The following is a 24,790-nucleotide window of genomic DNA, read 5'->3' on the forward strand; positions in this document are numbered from 1 at the left end:
CTGTGTGTGTGTGTGTGTGTGTGTGTGTGTGTGTGTGTGTGTGTGTGTGTGTGTGTGTGAGTGTGTGTGTGTGTGAGTGTGTGTGTGTGTGTGTCTGTGTGTGTGTGTGTGTGTGTGTGTGTGCGCTTGTAGGCCAATGTGCATGTGAGTGTCTATCTGTGTCAGTATGTGTGTATGTGTGTGTGTGTGTGTGTGTGCGTGTGTGAGAGAGAGAGAGAGACAGAGAGTTTTCACCCTGTGATGGGATGCCAAATACACAAGTGTCCCATAATTACGGTAAAAAAAGTGATTGAGGGAGATAAGTGCTTGTTTTTGTAATGAACCAAAACGCATGGAAAACAACCTTAAAGCTGATTTCTGCCAGTGACAGATCAAACTTGTCTGCCTGTCAACATTCCCCTTAGATATCTGATGCCCCGATTAACAAGGCGTCTCTGCTGTTCTAAGGTGGAAGTGGAAATTAAAATGAAAAAGGATACACAGACATGCCACACACATTCTCTCTCTCTCTCTCTCTCTTTTTCTCTCTCTCTCTCTCACTCACTCACACTCTCTAGTCTCTCTCTCTTTCTTTCTATAAGGCACACACAGGATAGTTTACAAACAGACACAAAGGCAAGTGAAAACCTTCAATCTGTATTACTGTGCATGCACAATTCACACAGATAGACGCATGCACACACACAGCGCGCACGCACGCATGCGCGTGCACACACACACACACACACACACAGTTTTGATGACTATTTGGCAGGTGTTGTGGCACCTGTTGGCACAACATCATCTGACCCTTCCTCCATCTCCTCCTGCATCTGGCTCGAGTCTACTCACTTCCTGTCTGTGCTGCACACACGCACACACTTACTCACTCATGCACGTACGCAGTCACACAACACACACACACACACGCGCACACGCACATTACTTAACACAAGTCCATTGTATCATTGTTTACCATCAGAAGCACGCACAGACTATTGGATCAAAAAATCTTTCCAATGACACTCACTGGGACAGGAAATATTCACCTGACAAACAGAAAAATATACATGTTTTCTCCTGATGCACACAATTCGGGTTTTTTCCCTTTCATATAGAAACGTTTCCTGCTTATTCGCCGTCATTTATTTTTGTTCATCATATCATTGTTCATATTCATAATGGAAATAATTGCCAATCAGACATTTATTCTGCAGACTGCAGAATATCCCTCTCTGAAAACAAGTTGTACACTCCTTTCCTTATACAAAGGCCAAGTTTCACTTTGTGTGTGTGTGTGTGTGTGTGTGTGTGTGTGTGTGTGTGTGTGTGTGTGTGTGTGTGCACATGCAATGGCATGAACAAATACCAAAGCAGCGCATTATCACAATAAACGTGCTGAAGGAATTAAAATCCCGTCTGTCACCTACACCTACACACTTCTGTGGAATAACAAAATAATTTCAAGCGTTGCTATCAAAACAAATACTATGTACTGTGATCTTCAAAACACAACACAAAACACAGACACAGACAGAGACACAGACACAGACACACATGCGCACACACACACACACACACACACACACACACACACACACACACACACACACACACACACAGGGACAGAGAGGAAGAGAGAGTAACAACAAATCTTTATGGACATAAACCCTGACAGACCCAGACCACCATCGTGGTTTAAAGTGTTTATGAGACCATTGACAAGTTGAGTCTTATTTTGACAAAGGTTTTTCTTGGTCGTGGTACAAAAAAGTCTTGACATTGTCATTGAAAGATTTTCAAACTTACAACAGCTGACGTTAATATAAACATTTTAACAATCAGAAAAATGCATTAATCATGCATCGTTTGGTCCTACACTTTCTACAAGCCACAGAAAAGAATGGAAGCCATTGTTACTTAGCATTTCCCTCTTATCTTGCTTGGGAACTTGCACAGCAAGGTACTCTGAACCCCTTGGCCACAGCTGGTTAGAGCACGGCAAACCCTGGTCCACTCATTACACAGGCCCGTGGGCCAGTCATAACAAAGACCTGAGTGGACTCATCGCCTCACTTAACGACACCCACAAAGACGAACGCCATCGTAGCGAAGGGGTCAAAGTTCACGTGGCCACATCAGAACGCGATCAAAAGATTTCACCTTTTGCCCATGTCATCCATGTTGATAGATCTGGCCGCGTAGAAAAGGAAACGTATTTGATGATGGCTATAACCTCTCCCATATGAAGCCTTTTAAAACATCTGTTGACGTGAACACTCAAACACTCTCACACACTCTCACTCTCCCCCTGAAATCACCAAGAACAGTGACGCTGTTCCTGTGACTCAGTTGAAGGTACACCAAGGGCCCTGTTTTAAATGAAGGGCAGTCCTAAGTCTATAGTGTCACGTGTTTATTTTTATTTCTTTATTTATCAAGGCAGTCAAAATAAATAACACATTCTGAATAATCGCCTTCTGTACTGTCCTTTGACTCAGTGCAGTTCTAGTCACAGTGACTGAAAAAGACGCGAAAACGCTGCTTGGTCCAGTGAATGTAACATTTGCGTTTAAAATAAATGCCCGGATGGAACTGTTGACAGGAGCATCGTTCTCTGCGATTTCTGTACGAGTTCACCAAGTCTGAAATATCACCTCAAAGAAACCAGAGGTACCCGTGATTTCCCGACTATTAGCTGCGGCTTATACATTGATTTTGCTAAATGTCTTCAGCTATGAGGTTAATACAGGGGGGCAGTTAATATGGTGTTAATATGGTTTAGTTTCTTTTAACTTGCATAAAACACTGTCCCGCGGCTTATACACAATGCGGCTTACAGTATATGCAGGAAATTACTGTACAAGCTAGTGCACTCCTTGATGATAATAACACTAGCTGCCAGCCTTGTCACTCTCCACTCCCGACCAGGCGCTCAGACACAAACTTATAGCCTTTAGCTATGACCGACGAACTACCTGACCCCCCTAATCCCTTACTAAACGGAGTGCATTACCTTGGTGTTAGGCTGTTGCACATGACAGCGAGTGGAAACTTCAGTCATTTGCATTTACCATGCTAAAAAATGACACCAGGCAATACGCTGATGCCTGCACTCAAAAGTGAAAATGATTATAAAAAGAGATGTTGAACTTGTTGATGTTAAAGTCTGTAATGTTGGTTTGGCTATCATGAATTAACTCATCTACCAAAATGAAGTAGAATTTAAATATTTTCAAAATACGTTCATTGTAGACGTTGGTGCACTATTAATTTAGATTAATTAAATATGTAATCAATTACATTATACTTTTAATCACTTGACAGCAAAAATATTTAGATATCTGCTCCGCAGTTACAATACTGTTTGGTCCATTCATTTCATACATTAAACTTCAGACTGCATCATTCTCATTAGGGCCCCAAGAAAACATACATAGTGGTAGCAGTGTATGTCCGTCTAAAATATTGTAAGGCACTTTGTGTAATATAAATGACTACATCTATAATGTAAACAGGAGATTTATGTTAGCCTGAACTGTGTTATTTCCTTAAGCCTGACACAAAACCCCCTCTCATTCTTCTGGAAGAGAGCCCACAATGGGCTTCATCTGATACAGAGAGCATTTCGACTCTGGGGTTTCCAGAGATGAGGTGTCCCTCTCTTCTCAAATGAGATTTTGATGCCTGAAATACAATGCTAATCTTACTGCAGTGCTGGGACAGGCCTGACCGAACACAAACCCTGGCAAAAATAAAACCAGCCATAGTGTTAAAACATACATACACACCGCTAGTGTTAGAATACACACTTACTTGACACCACACAGACATCGTAAGAACACATACTCATAAATGTAGAGCAAACAAAAACACCCACAGTGTTAAAACACACACACGAGAGAGAGAGAGAGAGAGAGAGAGAGATGTTTATGAAAACTTTGCAGTGAGGCCTTGAATGCATTTCTCAAGGAGGAGAAACACAATGGCCCTAAAGGTCCACTAGGTGTGTGTGTGTGTGTGTGTGTGTGTGTGTGTGTGTGTGTGTGTGTGTGTGTGTGTGTGTGTGTGTGTGTGTTGGGGGTGGGGGTGGGGGCTATGTTGGATAAAGGCGATGAGTGAAGGGCTAAATCCATTTTCCCACCACACGGAAAACACTTCCCCTCAGGAAGCAGGAGAAATAGAACCTGGAAGTTTACTTAGATTTTCTGCGGCCGTGTTGTCGCACGCTTCCTGCCCGAGCGATGGAAGGGAAGAAGAGGAGGAGGAAGAGGAGGAGAAGGAAGAGATGGCCGTGGCGAAGAAAAGAGCCAGAGGAAGGATTGGGAGTGGAAGAGAGCGAGGGAGAGAGAGAGGCGGAGATGTAAATGTAGGCCAGTCTTCGGCCTCCCCCACTACACCAGCTGTAAGGTGGCACGAATAAGAGAGGGGTGGGGGGGGGTGGGGGGTGGGAGGGTGTTTACAGACGAAGGATGCTCATTGTTTCTTAATTCCTGTGTTTGGGGGCCTGTTTTTGTCCCCCCAAACAAAAGCCTATTCTGCCGAGAGGGATATCGTCAAGTCATTGTGTTATAATCTTTATGATCTCTCTGGCTCTGAAGTTCTGCATACATTTTTGTGTGTCAGCTGACGAGTCGGGCTTGAAGAGCTGATAAAAACAAGGGGTCTGAAAACTGCGTGCATTGAAATATCGTTTTTCGGTTGCAAGCGCTGCTCTAGTTTTTACAGTTGGCTTTCTAACCGCTGACGGAGGCAGCCACTTTGGCAGCACTGGGATTCTTGACTAGATTTGATAAGCATTCCAACAATGCCATTCATCTAAGATTAGACCTCGTACAGATTAAGCATTTTTATAGCCATGACAACACTGGCTGAACCAGCAATCTTTGACAAATAATGCAGGGCTTGTGCTCAGAGATGAAAACGTGTGGCTTTTATTAAAGAACAACAGAATGAGTTTCTTCCACAAAAGATGGCAGTAACTTAATCACTGAGGATATATGAGGGCCGACACAAAGTGCCCCTACAACACTCACTCACTCAACGCCGAGCCATAAAATTCCCAGTAATCTCAGCAACCTCTTCCTCCACCTCCTCCTCTCTTAGCATGGCTCCACGTTTCTAAGAAGGAAAAAAACACACTCATTTAGTAAAATGTGAGCAGCCTTTGGTGTACTGGTTAGGTCCCCGACCAGTCCACCATGGCTGAAGAGCCCTTGAGCAAGACCTAACCCCTCACTGCTCCCCGAGCGCTGCTGGTTGGGCAGGCAGCTCACTGCTCTAAAGTTAGTGTGTGATTCATCTCACTGTGTGTGTGCTGTGTGTGTTCACTAATTTGGTTAAATGCAGAGAAACGAATTTTCCTCACGGGATCAAAAAAGTATATATTCTATTCTATTCTATGTCATTTCAGCTCTGGATACACATTAACAGAAAGTTAAAAGTAAAAAAAAACAAACACATTTCCATATTTACCTTAAACATTGTTTTCATCATTCTTATGTGGATGGGGGTTCATTAATGCTGGAGTACTTCCTTGAGAGGACATTGTATCTAAGGGAGGGGCCTTTGGCACTCTATACGATTTGAAACGTAGTATTGACCACGTGATCCATGAATGAATGACGTGATCTTATCGCAAACAAAATGCAAAGCAGCTGTGTGTGTTTGTTGGAGTGTGTGTGTGTGTGTGTCCTGTTCCTGTAATCTTTATGACACCAAACCAGACGGACCAAAAAATAACCGCCATTTTTCTTGTCCCTGTAATCTGTTCATCTACTGTGTGAGTGAGTGTGAGTTTGTGTGTGTGTGTGAGTGTGAGTGTGAGAGTGGGCAGCTGGCTCTTTGATGTGTGCGTGTGTGTGTGTGTGTGTCTTGGTCTGAGTGTGTGTCACCTGGACAGAGGTAAGAGCAGTCGTGGTTTGAACAGGTGAAGAGGTCGAAAGGTCACCTACAATCTCTGCACCAGGATGCCGTGTCGGTGTAAGGGGGATTGCTGTGGATGATGACGTCACATAAGATACACTGCTATAGGACTGCTATACTCATCAAAACATATGCAGACATGTACACATGAACATGCATTTCCGCACACACACACACACTCACTAGTATATATATAGACACAACATTATGCCCACAGAGTCTGCTATAGCCATTGACATACATGCATACAGAAACACAATCAGTCAGCAGCAGAAAAAAAAACATTGCACACGCACGCACACGCACACATACACACACACACACACACACACAGACACAAACGCATCATATTCTATATTTATACTAGTACCTCTGCAGTCCACCAAAACAGGAAGTGCATTTTAATTACGCCACATTTTAGGAAAATCAAACAGCCAGAAAGATTTACCATGTGTTGTTGTTATTGTGACGGTCTGATATACTGTGTTGTCTGCACCCCCTCCCCTCTTTCTCTCTCATTCACTGTCTTTCTTCTCTTTGATGCATCACGACCCCCCCTGTTTGTGAACGCACAAGTCATTTAAAAAAAAAAAAAAAAAACATGCTACGCTTCAGGGAAGTTACCCCTCCTTCCCTACGTGTCATTTTTTTGAAGTGGCTTGGCTAAAAATACAACACTGCTGTTGTCCCACAATAGTTTCCTTCCAGGAGGACTTCCCTAAGATCTTCCCATCACCCCCCCCACACACACACACACACACACACACACACATTCCCCCTTGCCGTCCTTCCTTCGGAGGTGTTGCATTCATCTACTTGTTGTTTCATTCATCTCTCAACCCTCATCGCCCCCCCGCTGGTGGCCTGCTGTCTAAGAGGATGTTTTCAAGAACGTCATTCACATCCTGATGGACAGCTGGCTGATCGAGCACTGTTTACATGCACACATATGACGTGTGTGTGTGCAGACTCTGGTGGGTTTTCTCTCTCTCTCTCTCTCTCTCTCTCTCTCTCCATATGTGTGTGTGTGTGTGTGTGTGTGTGTGTGTGTGTGTGTGTGTTTTCATGTGTCTGTATTTACCTGATTTACCAGGGTTGGGGAATATTTATGTGTATGAAGCTGTAGTTGTGTGCAAAACATTGGAACCTCTTGTTGTTTGGCCGTGAATCTATGCATGTTTGTGCGTGTGTGTGTGTGTGTGTGTGTTTGTGTGTGTAATTGGGTGGCCTAGCAAAGTGTCATATTAAACAATCCCACTTTTGCCACACACACATACACACACAAACAGAGATAGAGACAGAGGATAGTGGAAGACAAAGAGAAAGACACAGACACATTCTGTCCTTCTCCAGACAACATTCAGCCAATGTTCTCTGAACGTTAAATGAGAGGTGAACTAAAACAAACGCCCTATTGAACGGAGCAGGTGAATCCAGTGGCCCTCACTGTGACAGTCACACGCATGGGAGCAACAGGTGCAAACCTGGCTTTGATTGGACGATTCGTCTCAGGGCCATTTCATTGTGCTATTTTTCCCCCCTTCACCGCGGCCCAGATGGCTTCCCTGAGCCTGGTTCCCAAAGCCCTCTTACTTTTCGGACGTGGTGGATCGGACAGGTGGTCAAGTTCAGTGTCGCATGACAGACTGAGAGAGCACAGGCCTGAGAGACTTCACTTCCTGCCAGTGAGAGAGCTTACTTCCTGTGGGTCCCGCTAAAACAATGGTGGGAAAGAGCGATGCGGAGCGGTGGGAGCCATTTTCACACGTCCACACCGGGTATCAGTCATCACCTGGTGTCCACGTACAAATGCCCATCAACAAGATAAACGAAAATATGACAGATGATTCAAAGATTAAGCCAGCACAGAATTCATGCAATTCAGACTGCTTGGACAACTTTTTTTCAGCAAGCATAGTTCTAGCAAAGCATCCGATATTGCACCACTGTGACTAACTTTGCACCGTCGTTTCTGACCCAGACTAGAAAACGATGAAGTGAAATTATTATTTTCCCGACCGATCAAATTGGGTACAAGAATGACTTCTTTAGCCAACTATCTACTGACATTTGCATTGGTGGACAGGAAAGAATTGATAGCCAGCTAGGAATGACTTGTTTGCTTATCTCTTCTTCAAATCCCTAAAGGCCTTTGAGGATGTTTTCCCTTTTTAATCAGTTAGCCATGAGATAAACAAGAGATAAAGCCTACTCTATAAACGGTAAACGCTCCATGTTGCTTTAGGAATATTCAATGACAACAAATATTAATACGCTCAAGAAAGAGAGCACGTCGCCCTGTGTCAGCGACGTGGCGTAATGCTTAGATAAACGTGATGCTTAGAAAACCAGCAATCCACTCTAATCCACTCTGAAGCATTCTTATTCTCTTTATCCAGTCTCACCCATCGACTTCAAACCACAATATCATCACACTCCCATCGCTAGATCCCTCATGACGCAGTAGTTAAAAAAGCAAGGGCTTCACGGTGTGTTTCTGTGGTTTGTGGTTGTGTATAAGACTAGAGGTACTTAACTTTGAGACCTCTCTCTCTCTCTCTCTCTCTCTCCATCTATCTTTACTCTGCTATGGTCTTGGCAAACACCTGCGTCAAACAATGCTTTTCCCCTCATCTCCAGGGCTCTCTGTATTCTAATGGGAAGTAAACACACACATGGGTTCCCATCATTTGATCCTAGTGGACGCTTTACCACACACACACACACACACACACACACACACACACACACACACACACACGTTCACACACAGACACAGAGAGAGAGAGAAAATGAGAGAGAGAGAGAGAGAGAGAGAGAGAGAGAGAGAGAGAGAGAGAGAGAGAGAGAGAGAGAGAGATATACATGCACATGCACACACACACACACACACACACACACACACATAGTTACAGACAAATCCTCACCAGCTCTGGGAAAAAAAAACTACAGTCTGAATAATTACTGAGTGTCTGGAGGCACAGAACACACCTATGAGTGAAGACCTTTTTCCAGTTTTGCAACATACAATTATACCCTTAAGGGCTTTAAGTGCAGTGGGACTTTTGGTGTTGAAACCGTAACCTTTATGGCCTTGTTGGTTGTGTTCTGTTTGTTTTTGAGATCTTACAAATGTTGCTCTCTACCCCTCACTTCAGTCTACATCCACCTGCGTGCCTTCTCCTCTCCGCATAGGCTGAAGGGAGATCTGTGGATTTGAGTGTGTGTGTGTGTGCGTGTGTGTGTGTGCGTGTGTGTGTGTGTGTTTGTGTGTGTGTGTTCGTGCAGTCCATGGGAAATCTGTGTTGTTGTTGGTGTTGGTGGTGCTGATGGGTGGGTGGGGGGGCACATACGCGTGTGGTCGTTTGCTGATGTGTTAGCGTGACTGTGATTATGTGCATGATGTGAGAACGGGCTGCTGACGTAATATGCTCTTTTCTGTGGCATGTTGCTCAATGCCAGACTCCAAAAAGCAGATTATGTAAGAGGCCAATCAAGCTTTAAAAAATTACAATAACTATCAAGTAAATATAAAATAGATTGTATTTTTTCTCTCATGTATTCAAAATCTGTCAGTGAACTGCTGGCCATGTGGGTGCCCTGAGCAGAACTGCATTGAGGGCATTGGGTCTACATAACAACCTTTTTGCCAGCTCCATTCAAATATAGACTACGGCTATTGGCTAATAAACAAACTCTAGCATTGTGCACATTTATAGCACAATAGTAACAATAATGAATAATATTAAGTTGGTATAAACAGCCTTCATTGCTTTGGAAATGGAAGCGGGTCATGACATGATGCTATCTAGACATTTCATGCGCCTGGTAGCCACCTAGCCTGTCTGAGTGGAATGCGTTTCAATCATATCATGTTGTAAATGCCTAAGGAAAACAAACTATCGAAGATCTTAAGACTCACCAATTCCATTACACAAAGGCTAGCCACTCTTTATATATTTCAAAAAGGAGACATCAATTATCAACAACGACAAGGCAAAAACGTTTGGAAGAATGAAAAGTTTGAAGTAAAGCTATACAAGTTAAGTATAAAGCTATATATTTATTGGCTAAATGTTGGTGCCCCCGAAGCCCCTTAGGGCCCCTATACACACAGTGCATGATGCCCATGGTAGTAAATCCCCCCAAAAAGATCATGGAAGGCTGGTATGTTGGTATTGCCTCAATTATGATGTAAATGATCAGACAAATATGGTTTCTTTAACTGTTCTGTAAAAAAAAACCTTTATCCACATTCTCTCAATGTTGGCTTTCAGGCAGCAATAACGTTTCACAAAAAAAGAGACTTTCTTTACTCTGGACTGACATCTCCTGATATAAACTTCCTGAAAGTTGGGTAGTGCACACTTGGTGGTAGGTTCAGCTGATCTCACTATCTCTTTAGGGCTTTACAGTCTTGCTGAGTGCTGTTGCCTTACGAGGCTGTTATATCTCTAGTCAAAAGTCCACACAAATCTAATCTAACAGGAAGTTACTGATTCCGTTTGCCACATAAATGCAACACTTCTACACGTCTTCACCACATATTCTCACTTCTTCACAACAGCTATTGACATGTGCAAACACTCTATTTTACTGAACACCATCCAATCATTGCCTACGAATACAGACTCGCCAAACTGTCCCCCCTTCCAACACACACACACACACACACATTTTTGCCTGACCAACTACTGGATTTGTGTGGAAAGTTTTGAGAAGACGCAGAGCATTGAAAATGTCTGAGGTTGTTTTTTCTTCAGCTCATTTGTAGACTGACAACTATTAGCTATTTGTTTTATTGTCTCCTGGCAACTATGTTTTGCTTCAGAACACCACATTTCACTATTTTTTTTCCACTTCATTCATCACTGCTCTATACAAATAAAAAAAAGACATATGATTTGAGCAATACGTTCTGTATATTGTGTCAGTTAGTGCCTGTTTTGTTAAATACACAATGTACTGTGATAAATTTGGCTGCAGGTCATCTCAACTGTCACACTGTTGTCTTTCCAGAGAGTCTACAGATGAGTCAGAGAAAGTACTTTTACCTCTTCACCCTCCGCCACCCATCAGGGTTGTTTATGAGCATCAGGTGCAGACTGAAGCCATGGCGATTGTGAAAGCCGTAAGTCTGGTTGGCTCACTCCCCACCCGCGTTGCACGATAATGGTGTGTGCGTGTCTGTGTGTCTGTGTGTGCGTGTCTGTGTGTGTGTGTGTGTGTGTGTGTGTGTGTGCGTGCGTGTGTGCCTGTGTGTCTGTGTGTGTGTCTGTGTGTGTGTGTGTGTGTGTGGTGCTAACACTTTAATACAGAGACAGGTGAATCAGGATCAACCTGACAAACGTTATGACGTTCCTCTTTTGTTTGGGTTTTTTTCCCCCTTGTCTGGCGCCCATGGGACTGGTATTTGCCTAGACATACTGTCGTGGGGTACCAGGTATGAGTGAGTGTGTAGGTTGGAGGGGGATGGGGGTCTGAGGATGACTCATAATAAGCCTTCAGCTGTACGCATGTTTACACCACTGAATTAGCGTGACATTTCTCTCTGGGTTCACTTCCAGCATCTTGTCAGAGAACCCAGCAGAAGTTAACATTGACTAGATAGATCACACCTCGTCATTCAGGATTCAAACCACAGAAAACATATCTATTGAAATGTTCAACCATCAAAAACAGAGGCAGGCAAGCGCACACACACACACACACACACACACACACACACAGAGAGAGGAAGAGAGAGAGAGAAAGAGAGAGAGAGAGAGACAGATCGACAGATCGACAGAGAGACACACACACATGCGCGCACACACACACACACACGCGCACACACACACACACACACACACACACACACACACAGACTCTTACCACCATGTAACTTATGAAACTTCCAACTTACTTGAGACTGTTTATGAAATACATAAATCTGGCTAGCATGGTGCAAGAGATGAATTGCAAAATGCCCCACACCCATATCATCAGGTCTCTGAAAGAAGCACTGCCTGCATGTTATGTCTTGACTGACTATATGGAATGTGAGAACTAGTAGTGTGTGATGATAAACATGTCTGAATTATGTGCTGACAGATAAATTCACTTAAAAGGAATAATATTCTGTATTTTCCAGGAAGAAGTGTTTACAGAGACAGTGGACAGTACTGAGACAGAAAAGTCTATTACTGACAATGGCCGGGTTTCCCAGATTCGTCAAGAAGCTCTTCAGTGCTAAGAACTTCTTAGGAGCGTTCTTAGAGCGCTCCTAAGAAGTCCTTAGCACTTCTTAACGAATCTGGGAAACCCGGCCAATGATGGTAAAGCGTGAATGGCACAGGACATTAGCATTCAGATCATTGATTTAATTCACTGCAGACAACTTTCTATCATGTTTAAGCTACATTACGTATATTTCCACAAAGTGTAACAATAGGCAATGATATCATGTGAGAAACAACTGTTGACACTTTTGTTCCTATCAGCCAATCACAGCGATTCAGACAGTGTTCAGAAACTGAAAATTGGCGCCTTCAAGTGAGGTCAGAGTGAAAGTAGGAGGCACCACACACTGTTGTTGGTGTTTTGGTAAACCACACTGAGGATACACCCAAAACCTCTCTCTTTTTCTCTCTCTCTCTCTCGCTCTCTCTCTCTCAATTCAATTCAATTTCAATTCAAAGGGTGCTTTATTAGCATGACTGTTTGTTACAAATAACATCAATATCACAAAGGAAAGAAAATATAAATGCATTATACAATGTATACACATATGAGCACAAAATAAACAGTGGTGGAAATGGTGGGTAGAGGTGTGTGTGTGTGTGTGTGTGTGTGTGTGTGTGTGTGTGTGTGTGTGTGTGTGTGTGTGTGTGTGTGTGTGTGTGTGTGTGTGTGTGTGTGTGTGTGTGTGTGTGTGTGTGTGTGAGAGAGAGAGAGAGAGAGAGAGAGAGAGAGAGAGAGAGAGGGGAATGAGGTTCCTGATGGTATCTTTGCCAACACCGCCCTCTGGTGCTATGATGCTTATGGTAAATTAACTGAAGGGGCTACTCCGAGATCAAAAACTATACCAATGTACTCGATGTTGCATTGACCAACTGTGTGTGGCTGTTGCGATACAGAATAACTTACTCTGAGTATAAGGTACAAACAACCAGGTCTATTCTTTTGACATCGAAAGGTTTTTATATTTTCCAAAACCTCACTTCAGTAAGGAGCACAGTCCATGTGATAGGCCTAAATGGCAAAGTAATTTCGAAGCCTAAAGTAACCTAGATAAACATTTTTTCATATAGCCTACAGATAGGCCTGCGATGGTAATGATATGGTATCCCAGGACAAAGACAACAATAATTGTGTACACAGAACAATACATGTAAAAGAATGCCATTTCATTCGCAGGACAAATTACAAAACAACGTCGGGGGGGGGGGGGGGGGGGGGGCTGGTAATCACACGACATGTTACGTCATGTGCACTGCCTCGTGTGGAGACAGGCCTACAGTTTCCTGAGTTGAAATGCGTCGAACTCTTCGGGACAGGAGACTTAGCGAAGAATTAGAATAAATCAGTGGCGTTTTCTCCCGGAAGCCAAGGGAAGCCATGCTTCCCCTATTTCGTCCGAAAATCGCTATTGTAAATACATCTAATCGTTTTACGGTTTTGTGCATTCTTTCTGTGCTGTCATCTCCCGTTTTCATTTTGTATTTTGCAATGATTGAAACAGCGCCCCCATAAATTGTATGAATGTGAATGTGGTGAAACACAGTAATTACACTCCCGTCGTCTCCAAGTGGCACCCAGCCTGAGTTGGATTCCTTATCGCCAAGTAACGTGTAAACAAAAAAGACGATCAACCAATCAAATTAGGGAATATCACGGTCGCGGTCAAACTGTGATTCGTCAGCACCTTAGAAAGGGAAGCCATCCCCCTCGTCTGTCCCTTTCTATCTTTCTATCAGTCGTTTCGTTAGGTGCGATAATTATGAGTTTTTTCGAGGTCAGATCACGTTAGCAAGTATCTTTAAGGACAGAGGAGATTTTAGCAGGCCTACAATTTTATTTTAGTAAACTATTTCTTCAACAACGACTTCAAATTAAATCCGACAGCAGTCCACTAAATCTGGAGGTTTGTATTGAGAGGGTAGAAGTTTTTAGGACTTTCAAGGGAGGGAGAGATGGCCCCTGTTTGTTGCGAGTTACGAGTGGCAGTAGGCTAGTCAAAGCTGCGTTGTTAGCTTACATTGCCGTGAAAATGCGTGTAGTTGTATAGCTTGTTAATATCTCCGTAGTCTTCGCTATGTCCACGCATAGGCCTAATGTAGTGACCGAGTAACTTTGTGTGGAGATGTGTGAGGGAGGGAGAGAGAGAGACAGCGCGCGTGTGTTGCAGTCACCAATGTCCCTCGTCCAGTCTGTTTTGTTACGTGGTCTGTTGGTTAAGAGTATATCGCTATGCATGGCGCAAAATGTATACCCCCCCCCCCCCCCAAAAAAAAAAACCGAAAAATCAAACAAATAAATAAATATGCATTCGTCACTTGGCTTCCTCAGAAATGTTCCTTACGCCTCGCCACTGGAATAAATAGAATTGAATATATACTTATTTGATTCCGTGAGGGGAATTCGTAGCCTACACCACTCGCTACATCCATCGTTGGAATCTACCTTGCAGTTTATTTCGTTACAAAATAGTGGTGGTGTGATGTAATCCTAAAAGACAGTCTTGCACTGTCGCATGAAAGGGTAATTGGAACAGAACATCGAGAAGGAAGTAAGTGGCAACAATGTATTTCTTCTACGTGTTCTGGCGACACAGTTACAACTTAGGCTTGCTACATGTTTTGGTTAAGTCTGTTCTTGGAATGTTTGTGTTATATTGTATGAATATCCAAGTAGCCTATGAAGTTGGCCGTGCCTCGCGATTTTGCAGGCAAGATGGCTGTAGAAAAATGCACGATCTGAATGATCATGGACATGGCTTCATTTTGTTAGCAGTTTATCCGCATCGTATTTCAGCTGCTGTATTTCTTTAAAGATATGTGGTGAACAGTAGGCCTAGGCCTTTTGCACGGTTTGGTAACATTAGGCGAAGTCTGCTTTAGCCTATGTGGTTTGCAGTAGGCTATCATTGCTTGTCGTCGACCTCTATCGGTATCTCTTTCAGCTAGGCTACATGGTAGGCTAGGTCCACTTGTGGCATGAAGTTCGAAGTACGAATTGGTCAACATTGAAATTAGTAGTTGACTAGGCTATTACTAGGCTCACGTTTAACTTCTGTTTAGGTTTACCTTGTGTTCTTATTAGCCCACGTTTTATTTATCAACGTTGGTTACAAAGTTGTAGGCTGTGACCTTGTCACATGCATAGCGTAAGCATGAGCGTAACACATTTAATAGGCCTTTTACTAACCCCCATAGTAAGCGACGCGTATACGTTTCCCTTTCCAGGGGTGTAACGTTTTTAATCAAGCATCATGCATTCATAAACAAAGCACTTTATTTTATACACATGTGGAGATTGACCTGATAGGCTACCGAACTTTTTTAGGCTACTGTAAAGAACTTACCAGACTATTTGTTGACCAGGTCTGCCATTTTGAACTCACTTGTGCATGCATACTGTCACTGTAATCAGAGACACTTATTGCTGTAATGTCTTATTTCACAACTGGATGATATGTCCGGGTTACAGCCATATTAATGTAACCATTGCTAGGCCACCTACCAGTCATGGTTTCAGCTAGATGCAGTCGGCCACTATGCCAAACCTGGACAGTGGGCAAGAGTACAATGCTGCTCCTATTTCGTGTGAACATGCACCTGGTCGGAAAAACACCGACCAGCACCGTTTGTGCTACCATTGGAACATTTCAGGGGGGGGTTAGAGCTCGCGCTCTGTGCGCAACTGTGTTATAATGGCTTTTTTTGTTGTTGTTGTTATATCCTGCTCCTTACATCTTCACTCAGACACTGAATATATCTTGTTTGCCCATTAATTTTAAAAAGACAACACGGGCATCTATCAATAATATAACCATATTCACTAGGTGCAACACCCAAACGGCCCCGTGTAGACACCAATTAATAGTTAAAACCATAGAATATATATAGGCCTATATGGTTCAAACACACCTGCTCCACCGGAAAACAAATGTGTAGCCTATTTTGAATTGCACTTGAATTTCCCCTTGGGGATCAATAAAGTATCTATCTATCTATCTATTTATCGGGTCCCTTACATGTGTATAAAATCAATCACCTTGATTTCACCTTGATCTAGCTTTGTTCGATTTAGGCTACAGACACTTCATGCACTGTAGGCCTATGTCATTGTTCTTGTCCGATATGGTTTTCTGCCACTTGGTGGAGTAAAGGTTTACATTTAGGCTTTGTTAAATGTAAAACAATTTAGCCTTGTAGCGTTTTTGTATTGAACGCCGTGCGCATTTTGTAACCTGATAAGCAGTAGGTACTTACTATCACAGACATAAAGATGTTTATAAATAAAGTGACATGTTGCTTTCCAAATGGTCGAATTTGATTGGACGATACGAAATGTTAAAGTAGGCCTCCAGTGCCGTGCAGACGTGATGAACAGAGAATGGCCTTTGTATTAATTATGTTGTGGTGATCAAGTTGTTACAGTATATGAAGCACAATCCTACATTTGTTATTTGTGAAGTAGGATTACCATAGATTTTGTCTTTAAAAAAATGATCACGCCACCCGTCCTCTTGAAATTTAGAGCGGGAAGTCTAGACGTTGCCCTAGCGGTGGAATCAGTATCGCTTCTCGGCCTTTTGGCTAAGATCAAGTGTAGTATCTGTTCTTATCAGTTTAATATCTGATACGTCCCCTACCCGGGGACCATATATTAAATTGATTTTTGGAACTGGGAGATGGAATAGGGGCTTGCTCCGTCCACTCCACGCATCGACCTGGTATTGCAGTATCTTCAGGAACGGTGCACTCCCTCCGGGGAAATATTATTGTTAAATTGCAGTTAAGGTGTATGTTTATTAAGTAACGTGATAGGTAAGTGTTAGCGGATATATTATTCTGTGTGGTATTCGTGTCAATTAGTCATAAAAAGAATCAGAATATTTGATGGGGATTTTGTTTGCGCTGTCAGTTTGAATAAGAAGAACTCATTTAGGGCTGATCATTAACATCGATTATCCCTGATCCTTGGTTATATGCTTCAGCCCTCTTTGGTAAAATATTATTGGGGCAGTCGAGCTTCAACAATTTTTTTTAAGTTACCCAGTGGTGCCAGAGTCGAGCGGTGGTACGAAAATGGTCGTTTACCTCGATCAAAACTCTGTTCGATTTACATGGGAGACTTGATGCACGCATGTCTGTCCGACACGGTGTTCTGCCACTAGTGGAGTAGCCTAAATTAGTGGTTTAAATTTAGGCTGCCTGTTAAATATAAAACAATTGCCGTAGCGTCGTTCGTATTGAACGCCGTGCGCATTTTATAATCTGACATTAAGTAGGTGCTATCACAGACATGGAAAGGTTGATGGGGCACTAGGTTGAAGTAGCATGGTGTTTTTCCAAATTCTCGAATTTGATTGGACGATACCTAATGTTAAGGTACTGATGTGATGAACGTGTAGGCTACTACCCCTTTTATTAGGCTAATCATTTTGTGGTGATCAAGTCGTTCGAGAATATAAACACAATCTTAACTTGTTAATAGTGAAGTAGCCTACTGAGTGGATTTGAAAAATAAAACAAAAAACACGCCACCCGTCCTCTTGAAATTTAGAGCGGAAAACTTAGACGTTGCCCTAGCGGTTGTATCGGCATCGCTTCTCGGCCTTTTGGCTAAGATCAAGTGTAGTATCTGTTCTTATCAGTTTAATATCTGATACGTCCCCTACCCGGGGACCATATATTAAATTGATTTTTGGAACTGGGAGATGGAATAGGGGCTTGCTCCGTCCACTCCACGCATCGACCTGGTATTGCAGTACCTCCAGGAACGGTGCACTCCCCTCGGGGAAATATGTATGTCAAAAACAACTAAGCATTTAATAGAATGTGCAAATGACGTCGTCCGTGCTTTAAAGGAAAAGCTTTTCGTTTAAATATGTTAGAAAAGTTTGTTGACCTGCTTTAACGTCACTGATACGATTCTAGCCTATTTAAAACGTAGGCTACGTAGCCTATGGCGTGTGGGAGACTAGCCCAAAAGTTTGTTAGTGCTCGAGGAGCCTTTCAAGGATATGATTGAAGTGTTGTGTTTTATCACAGGCGGCCAAAATGTTAGTTCTCTCTGCCATAATGACCAATGAGTGTCCGTTGCATATTAAGCCACGAAGGAATTATCTTGATGAAGTAATTTATAAAATATATTATGGACCTGTGTTGTGTTTTGTGTGTGTGTAGTAGCCTACTCAACACAACGAATAACTAGTCAACACTGCACTTGTCATTTTGGTAATTTTTGCTAGTTTTATACATGCCCTTGTCTACGAGGGGGTTTCTTTTATTGAGTGTATTCAAAACTGTAAAAACGCTTTGTTTTTCTAATGTTTCTGCCATGTCAAACCAATTGGCTAAATGAAATCTGAACGTAGGCTATTTGTTCAGAAGGACCAAAGGTCGGGTCGGTGAATTGTTCCAGTCGGAATCTTAAAAGCGTTGCACCGGAAAGTGTTTCGTTGCTAACACCCCCTGCTAACACTAATCACAACAGCAAGTATTTGTTACATTAGCGTAATAAAACTAAAAACTATGCAACTGCAAATTACAATGTACAGCACTATATATCTGAATATTCAATTTGACACTATTCTGAATATTTCTTGATTGTAGGCTACGAAGGCGGGACATTTGAATGTCGGTCCATCTATGAATGATTCCACCCATAGACTCTCTATGATTCCACCATTACAGTCTAGCTGTTTTTCTGGCAGGCTATCTCATGAACATAAAACGTTGGCGTTGTAAGATAGGCTGTATGGCTTGATCAAACATTGTTGAACATGTTTTGTGTAATCCCATTCGATGTATATTGTACCAACTGAAGGTGAATGTAAGCAAATGCATTGGGCTAGGCTACTACACAACAGTAGCCTAACGTAGTTTGGTCCCATGATGCACCACGATGTATAGCAAATTAAATCTATCTTTGAGATTACATTTGGTGTAATTATATTATTTTATTTATACACCATATTGGTGTCTGTTATTAATATTAGGCCTACAAGCCACACGGTTAGTAATAAAATATATCTATATATCTATATACCCTTACGGTGAAACGTATAGCGTTGAATCACCTCTTATGAGAGGACCTGTAGAAATCATACTTACCTGGCAGGGAAGATACCGTGATCAAGTAGGCGGTTCATCTACGGCGAGGTCCTGCCATTGCACTTCGGCGGGCACTGACCTGTATGAATTCCCCAAATGTGGGAATCTCAACTGCACAATTTCTGGTAGTGGGGGACTGCGTTCGCGCTCTCCCCTGAGAAAATGTGAAATAAAAGTGAAAAACTCTAGGCCTAGAACTGCATGGGCTAAAAGGAAGGAAAATTTCAGAAAGTTGAATAACTCTGTATAGGAGTTAACTGATACTAATTGAACATTTTTTATGGGAAACTGTTATCTATGGGTTAAGCTATTGTGTGTGTGATGTGCATGATTTTAAGTGTCACTCCGGCGAAGATTGACCAAAGTGTGTTTTTCTGAATGAACATACATCAAAGAGGCCGCAGAGCCCGTATTTGTCATCCTTCAAGCGGCACCAGCATAAGCTAGGGTTCAAATTTGCAAACAGTGAATTAGCTAAGGGTGGTGAGCCCAACACTTTCAAAATAGCATTTTTTAACAGCACCAAACCTCGTCAGTAGCTTGCTCTCGGTCCCTACACATACAATGAAGCACCAACAGTGTAGTTTGTGAACCCGTAGCTTATAACAGAAGACTGTTTTAAGAACTCTTACCAACTGGACTTGCGAAGGAAAGTGAAGATCTCACGCCACATAATTGCCTTATATGGATTTTCCTTCGAGAGGAGCTGGTAAAGGGACAGTTGGTTAGTGTTTTGAACAAAACAAAACAAAACAAAACAAAAGGAAGTTTGACACTCGTGCAATCACAGTAGAGTCACCAAGGAAGAACGCAGATGTATTGTTGCACTGAGCGCTTGGTCATCTTTACCTTCTATAGTACATCATGAAGGGGACATTCAACGGGGCCATCCTCTGCCTGCAGGTACAGCGTCCGTGCACCCTTACGCGATGCCACTTATCAGTTAAACCTGAGAGGGCACTTTTGAACCTGAACATCACAATAAAAAAGTATTACAACAATGACCGGCTCACACTTTCAATTTGTAACAAGGATACAGATTGCAATTGCATGTGTGGCAGGGTTTTGTGGAATCCCTTCAGGCCTTCAGGTCCATGCAGACACCCTGTACATGTGCATGTTTTGACTATGGATTCCAGGTGTCCCTGCTGGCTGGCCCCAATAAGTGTACATCTCATCTGTAGCCTCTGTAAGTGTGTGACACATGTGAGCTACACATTTCCATATTGACAATGTAATGTAACTTTTTTTTTTTTTTTGCTGTCTTCTATTCTAGGTGTTTTGAACAGGCTCGCTGCTTTGGTCAAGTCCAGCTAGCGCGTTTCTACTCACTGGTGGATGAGCCGAAAGTCTCCGGGGTGTTTGAGCTGGTGATGTAGCAGCAGCGGACCATATCCTCGTCTGACACTGACTGCGTTATTACCAGGTTTTCTGGCTCTGATGACCTCGATGAGGAGTTCCAGGTGTGTAGTGTGGATTGTAGGCCAGCACTGTCCCAGCCAGTGCAGACAACGCAGCCTACTTGAGGGGCCAGGCCTGCGTTGAGTACCATTTCCATCCTGGGTTGATGGCGCTATTATGTGGAAGTTGACATTGACAATAAACTGGAATGGAGGCTGCTGTGTCGTATCTCTAACTGCTAGTTGGAATGGAGGCTGTCATTATACACACACAATGCTTATTTGGTAGCCTGGCTATCATCAGACTAAGCTCAATCTTTTGAGATTGGCCATTAGTCTGGGGAGTCTGCACTGTATTTCCACTGCACAAGAGGCGTGATCAATAGGCATAGTTCAGATGACTCTGTACGCTTGGATAGTCCTTCAACCAATCAGACCAACGGTCCCGGGTGCGCCTGGTGGATAAGTCAGTTTGTGATTGGTTCCAGCAAATGTGGAAAGGAAGCAGGAGAGATAAATGTGCAGGTTTCCGATTGCTGGCAGATCGGGCTGGGTTCACCCAGTGTACTTATTTGGCACAATGGAAGCTACTGGAAATGTTGTTATTCTCTTGGCAGTGTTATAATTGTGATTACATTTGATTCTAGTTATTTACTGTCAGTGACAGTCAAGTCAGCACTATGCCTGTGTTGCTACCCCAGACTATGTCTTGTGAATTAAATGTTTAAGTATACAGTATGTAAAGTGATGCCAACCTTTTGATAATAAAATCCAATTGATTTTATATTAATCTTTCAAAGAACAGTGTGAAACAAATAAACGCAAACAATACTCCTCAGTAACCTTCATATCACATAGTATGGCATTATGGTTTGGTTTAGTCATACGCGTGGTTGGCATGTCCGGTGGGATCAGGGGGTCAGGATTTGACTGATTAGCTTCGCCGATTAGCAAGGCACTTCCTCGTCGCCATTTTCCAGAAATACATCATGTCCGGTGCCGTTTTCCCATAGTTTTCCTCATGCTGATTGGTGGCTGTTCCACTCTCAGCTCATGCACGAGCTTAGTGTGGGCACGAGCTCTCCTTCTGTACCTTACGTCAATCAGTAACCTGGCACTTAATTGGCTAAGTAAAACGGCACCGGAAACAAGCCCCTTGAAATGCCATGTTGAAGCCTGAAAAAAATCGTTGAATTTTGGCAATTTTCACTAGCCTAGCATTCCCATTGAAATGAATGGGGGCGGGACTTGTTCACTTTCTCCAGTTCTTATAATACCTCCATGGGTGGGATGCTCTCCAGGAGGAAGTGGAGCCTGGGGCATTCAAACTGCAGAGACCATAGACCATAGGCTCATTCAACTTCATACAGTGCTGCGCAGCCCTGGCTTGAACATAATGTATGTTGCTTAGAAATGATGTCCGGCTTCTTCTGGTGGGAGGTTTGTGTGTGATGGGGAAGGATGTTTCCCATGGTTCTTCCTTGTGCTAGAATGTGCAAATAAATTAAAGTGATGGGATGATTTCTGGATGGCACTGGAAATGTGTTATTCTGAGATTTTATGTCAACCTATGATACGAACATACAGGAAACACTTATTAATGAGTGCATTAAGACATAATTCACTTTGTCAGTCATCATGCTCACTTCAATGAACAGGAAGGGGATTTAAGCTGCATTCGATGCAAACAAAACTCTGCAACATATCGCCTGTGAGCCGCATCAAGTGAAGGCTACATCTGGAGCGTCCTGGCCATGTCTGCTATCTTCCCTGGCTCCTCCCGGCTGACACTGGCAGATCATGTAGGATCACAGTAGCTATTAAGTTAAGGCATCCTTACACCAGAACACTTTGACAAGATTTGGAAAAGATTCCTAAAAGATTGTAGTGTTTTGAGGAAAGCTTGAATAGGGGACATTCGTTAAAATCTTTCAAGAATCTTTCTCAAGTCTTGTCAAAGCAGTGGTGTAGTCTAGTTAGCTGTAGTGGATATTCTGTGATGTAGTACTTTGCTGTTGGATATACTGTGAACAACCCCACATGTTAATATGTATCCTTGCCTGTTTTTAGTGGGTATGCCGAGATAGTGATGCTTTTTAAGTGGGTACACGGTGCAGTCCTGCGTATAACATAGACTACACCACTGTGTCAAAGTAGGGTAGGGTCGTGCACATTTCCTTTACACTGAAGGCATTCCTCAAGGCTGTCTCTCTTGTGTGTGCTGTCAGACCTAGACCATAGTGTTCCCTTCAGTCTGGTCTCTAAGAACAGGAGTTGTCAAATCACATCCAGTGAGTATGTTGGGATGACAAATTGCCCTCCTGGTGAAATAAAGAAGAGTTAGCGGGATTTAGCTGACACTTTCATGCAAAGTGACTCTGACTTGCAGTTCTGGTACATTTTGTTATTATTTTTGTGATCTGTAAGCCACAATCATCCAGATTAAAACAAAAACTGCTTGAAATATTTCCCTTTATGTGTCATTTATTTTATTTATCCTTTATTTTACCAGGTGAGTCCCACTGAGACCTTGCATCTCAATCAATGATGCCCTTGGCTGCTGCTGCTGCTGCTGCTGCTGCATTGTTATGGAATGTGTCCTCATCTTCCATCTTTCTCTGCACACTGCACAGCGCCCTCAGATAGATAGAGAGATACTTTATTGGTTCCCAAGGGGAAATTCAAGGTCCCAGCAGCTTAAAACACCACACACAACATACACTACAGTGTAAACAGGATAATACAAAGCAAATCAACAAATCAACATGACTAAAAGAACAGTAAAAGATTAGACACTATAACTAAAGATAAAGATGTGCATGAGCGTAATGCGGATTGGTACTGTGATCCAGTATGAGGTGTGTGTGTCAGTTGGTAGTGCAGTGTTTATACATGAAAATGACCATTTCCAAAAATGTGCCTAGATTACAGAAGAACAAAGTTTGAAAATCATTTTTACTCATGCTCTGATTTGTGACAAGAAAAGCAAGAATTGACATGTTCAAAATTATTAGCTCCCAGACCCTAGTCAATAGTGTTGCCTTTCTTTGCTTCAACTAACAACAACTTCTTTGAATAGTCTTTTACTAGGTTGGCACATATCTCTTAAGCACTCCAGCTCGTCCAAACTGCATGGTTTTCTTGTATGGACTCTTGCTTTAAGCACATGCCACAGATTCTCAATGGGGTTGAAGTCTGGTCTCTGTGTAGGCTATTCCAGCACCTTGATTTTGGTATCCTAGTTTAGGGTGTTTTAGACCACTTTTCACTATGCTTTGAGTTATTATCATGCTGGAGGACCTGGTGGTGATCTAAGCCTAGACTAAGAGCAGACGTCTTGATGTTATCCCTCAAAAGGTCAACATAATCTTTCTTTTTCATGATCCCATGCACCCAAACAAGGCTCCCTGTGCCTGAGACAGCAAAACAGCCCCATAACATGATGCTCCCACCACCATGCTTTACTGTGGGAACTGTATTTTTATGGTTGTAGACCTTCCCTTTTTTCGGCAAACATAGGCAACATCCATGTGCCCAAACAGCTCCAGTTTAATGTCATTAGACCAAAGGACAGTTTTCCAAAACTCATTTTTAGCTTTTAAATGTGCATGGGCAAAGTTCAGTCTGACTTTGAAGCGCCCCTTTTGGAGTAATGGGTTTTTTCTCGGCCGATGACCTTGGAGGCCTCCACAATAAAAATCCCTCGCTACTGTCTTCCTCAAGACTTTAACCCCAGAGGTCTCAAGGTCAGCAACTATCATTTTGGCGGACGTGCAGGGATGCTTGCTAACATCCCTGATGATTTTTCTCTCTAGATTGAGATATTTAGCATTTTCATCCACACTTAGGTTTGTTATGCATTACCCTGGAACTCTTTGTACTTTGTAATGATGCCTTGCACGGCTGTTCTACAGACTGTGAAGCATCTAGAGATTACAGTATAGCCTTTCTCCATATTATAGGCCTCAATGATGTTCTTTCTAAGGTCCAGACAGATTTCCTTTATCTTCAGCATGCCTGTAAAGGCAGTCCTCTCTCAGACAGGTGTTCAAGTGCCTGTAGGCCTGTTCCTTGAAGTCTTTAGGTAAACAATCAATGCTGGTTGGGTGTTCAGGTGTTGTCTGGACACTAACTGACTGCAAAGGTGTGGCTTGAAAGGTG

The 24,790-nt window shown here is 42.7% G+C and overlaps 3 non-coding genes across 3 annotated transcripts; all 3 read left to right on the plus strand.

Annotated features, from left to right (window-relative positions):
- Positions 1 to 16,686: 16,686 nt before the first annotated feature.
- Positions 16,687 to 16,877, plus strand: LOC134063221 (U2 spliceosomal RNA). Its single transcript, XR_009935984.1, has one exon. It is a non-coding gene; the product is annotated as a U2 spliceosomal RNA (small nuclear RNA).
- Positions 16,878 to 17,715: 838 nt separating this feature from the next.
- LOC134063220 (U2 spliceosomal RNA) lies at positions 17,716 to 17,906 on the plus strand. Its single transcript, XR_009935983.1, has one exon. It is a non-coding gene; the product is annotated as a U2 spliceosomal RNA (small nuclear RNA).
- A 1,315-nt stretch (positions 17,907 to 19,221) lies between these two features.
- LOC134063219 (U1 spliceosomal RNA) lies at positions 19,222 to 19,386 on the plus strand. Its single transcript, XR_009935982.1, has one exon. It is a non-coding gene; the product is annotated as a U1 spliceosomal RNA (small nuclear RNA).
- The last annotated feature ends 5,404 nt before the right edge of the window (positions 19,387 to 24,790 follow it).

Source organism: Sardina pilchardus, chromosome 17, assembly GCF_963854185.1.
Source record: "Sardina pilchardus chromosome 17, fSarPil1.1, whole genome shotgun sequence".
In the NCBI taxonomy this organism is placed as follows: domain Eukaryota; kingdom Metazoa; phylum Chordata; class Actinopteri; order Clupeiformes; family Clupeidae; genus Sardina; species Sardina pilchardus.